This window comes from Aptenodytes forsteri, unplaced genomic scaffold, assembly GCF_000699145.1.
Source record: "Aptenodytes forsteri isolate BGI_AS27 unplaced genomic scaffold, ASM69914v1 Scaffold119, whole genome shotgun sequence".
Taxonomy (NCBI): domain Eukaryota; kingdom Metazoa; phylum Chordata; class Aves; order Sphenisciformes; family Spheniscidae; genus Aptenodytes; species Aptenodytes forsteri.
Window position 1 is genome coordinate 3,613,603 of NW_008796165.1, and position 3,026 is coordinate 3,616,628.

A 3,026-nucleotide genomic window follows, 5' to 3' on the forward strand; every position below is an offset into this window, starting at 1 on the left:
GGGGGGGCTGTCAGGGTGCAGGGCTGGGGGAGAGGGGTGATGGGGGGATCAGTGAGCGCTTTGGGCAGGGCTATAGGGGTGATACGCTGGCTGTGCCCAGCCAGGGCACCTGGGTGCCCACGCCAGACCCCATGGGCAAAGGCTCTGCCAGAAATGAGCTCACAGGAGCTCAGAAATGAGCTCCCCAGCTCCCTGTGCTGGGGAGCCCCCCCGGGGGAGGCTCTTATTGTGGGGTGCTGAGCAGGAGCAGGGCCAAGGGGTCCTCAGTGTGTGTGTGGGGGACATGCTGGCACTGTCCCCACGCTGGGGCACGCTGCCCGCTCGAGCACACTGATCCGATCGGGAAGACTGATTAAGCTGCTCGCACTAACGAAGCTTCTAATGAGCAGCACAGCCGGCGGGGGGGCAACACTCCAGCCTCCTTGGCAAAGGGTCTGGGGGGGACGGGACAACACTGCATGACCCTGTCTCAGCCTGGAGCCCTGGTGCCCAAAGGGGACCTCATCCCTGTCCCAAAGCCAGAGGGCCACCCCTCTGCTCGGGTGACCCCAGCACAGCTTCACCTGCATGCCCGATGGGGCGCCCCAGCTCTCAGCTGCCTGGCACCAGTGTAACAAGAGCGCCAGGTCTCTGCTGCCCCCCCCCCTTTCCTGCAGTGCGGGGCTTCAGCATGCTTGTCCCCAATAAGGGGGCAGCCACATGTGTGCCCATGCGCACACAAGCACACGCATGTGTGCACACGCTTGCATGCTCACCCCTCAGCTTGCTACAACCCCCCCTCTCCCCAAATCTGGGAAGGTCGGCCCGTCCTTTACAGTCATTAACCGCCCTCCCAACCCCACGTGGTAAAAGAGGGGGACACACCGAGAACACAGGCGTCCAGGAAGATGAGACACCCCTCCTTTCTGCTGTGGGGATGGGACAGAGCTGGGCTGCAAAGGGGGAGCTGCCCCCCGGCAAAGATGCAGCCTCGGGGGGGGGGTGTGTCCTTAGCCCATTCCCCAAATTTTCCATGCATGTGCTCCCATGCAGCCCCAAAAGATGCCTGGCTTGGCTGCAAACACCAGCGGGGAGGATGGATGCCCCCCAACAGGGGCGTTTGGGGTGCCCAGGGCACCCTTCCTCCCCCTTCCCCAAGGACCCTCCCCCGCCACCGCCACATGGCCAAAGATTCCCCAGCCCAGCAGAGCAGGCATCATCCATCACGCCACCTGGCACCGGAGCCTTTCTCATGCTAAGCAGCATCGCCTCACACAATGACAGCTTGGCTGGGGTGCCCGGATGCCCCCCACTTCCCAAAGGAGCCCTGATTTATGGCTGGGAAGCTCATGACAGTGGTGGGGTCAATGCTGGGAGGGGATGTCCCCATGGCATCTCCAGCGTGGTCCCCCCACTTTTTACCCACTCAAACTGCCCCCACAGAGGTATTTCAGCCTGGCAGAAGCACTCCGTGGGCCACCAGCCTTATCCAGCGGCCCCTGAACCAGCGAGGGACCCCGAATTCCTTCCCCAGCCTCCTAAGGGGGTGCCAGGGCTGCTCCTGCAATGCCAATGCAGGGTACCAGTCAGCCCCTGATGTCATCAGCCTGATGTCATTGCTCTTCACCATGCTGATGCAGTCATGGCCAGGCAAGGCAAGGGCTGCTGGAAGGTCTAAGTAGATGCTAATTACATCGTTTGCCAAAATAGCCACTCTTCCAGGGGAGGGAAGTGGGTTGCAGGATGCCTGGGGCAGGGGAACCCCAGCCTGGGGTGGGGGTCCCTAGGGATGGGGTGACTTGGAGAGGGGTGTCCCAGGTGCCTTCATCATCCAGCCACAGCTCTTGGGTGTTGCGGTGGGGGGATGCCCCTGTAATCAGCCCTCACACTTCCTGCCCCTGGCACATGGGGTGATGAACTCAGAAGTGCCAGCCCCATGCCAGAGGCTGCCATGCTCTCCCAGCCTGCCCAACCCGGCCCTGCCACCCCCACAGGCACATCCCAGCCATTTCTGCCCTCTCTCTGCGGTGCCCAGCCTTGTGTTTGCCTCTGCCCCAGTGCAGCAGAAGCACAGCATGGGAGCACGGGCACCTGGCACGGCCCGGGCAGTGGCAGCATTAGCCATAAGTGCCAGGATGGGCACAGGCAAGGGGGCACTCCCAGGGCCAGGGTGATGCAATGTTGAGGGGGATGTCCAAATCGCAGGATCCCCCGCAGTGCTACACAGCCCTGACCACCCCCAATGCAGGGAGGCTGCCCAGCCCCACTGACAGCCCTGATCGCGCTCTGCCAGCCACCTGCAGCAGCACCAGCCCTGGCCCTGGGGTGCCACGGGGGGCCAGGGCAAACTTTGACACTGCTTGTTGATGCCCATGAAATGGAGGGGGCAGAAGGGGGGGGCATGTCTTAGCTAGACTCTGCCCCTCCAGCACTGAGCAAGGCAAAAGGGTGCTGTACACCTCTCGCCATCAGTAGGTTCCAGAGTTAACGAACACACACCTGTCAGGCAATCTCTTCTGGCTCCCAGCACAACTGAGGCCACGGAGGGGCTTGGTGCTGCACTGTGCCCTCCCTCCCCAGGGCACCCCACGTCCTTGGCTGTGGAGCTTGGGGGTGCCTCCCCAGCATCCACAGCGCAGAGCTGCAGCTGTGGCATGGTCCCGCAAAGCCATCGCCCCAGAGCCAGCACAAAGGGGCTTGGAGAGTCATGGCGGTGGGGGGACGGCGCTGGCACAGCTGCCATCCAGCCCACCCCCCGCTCTGCCCCCCCAAACCCTGCTCTCACCTCCCCACTGACCTGCTGAGGGGGCCTGGGGGGGCCTGGCTGCCCGCGGACACCATCCAGGGGGCCAGACTGGCCGGCTCCGAAAGTCCCCGGCTTCATTGGCACCTCGGGCTCTGGCGCAGCAGCTGCCTGCCCGCCTCCCCCCGCCCGCTGCCTCCAGCGCTTGGCACCACTCCCCACTCGCCTCCAGGCCAGGCTCAGCCCCTCGCCGCCCGTCCCGCCGTGGCACTGGCGCCCCCCCGCACCGCCCGCCTGCCCCGGC

The 3,026-nt window shown here is 64.4% G+C and overlaps 1 protein-coding gene across 1 annotated transcript in view; it reads right to left on the reverse strand.

The window, feature by feature from the left end:
- The window catches only part of SLC6A9 (solute carrier family 6 member 9), an 18,371-nt gene that overhangs the window by 10,742 nt on the left and 4,603 nt on the right, over positions 1 to 3,026 (reverse strand). The window lies entirely within an intron of this gene.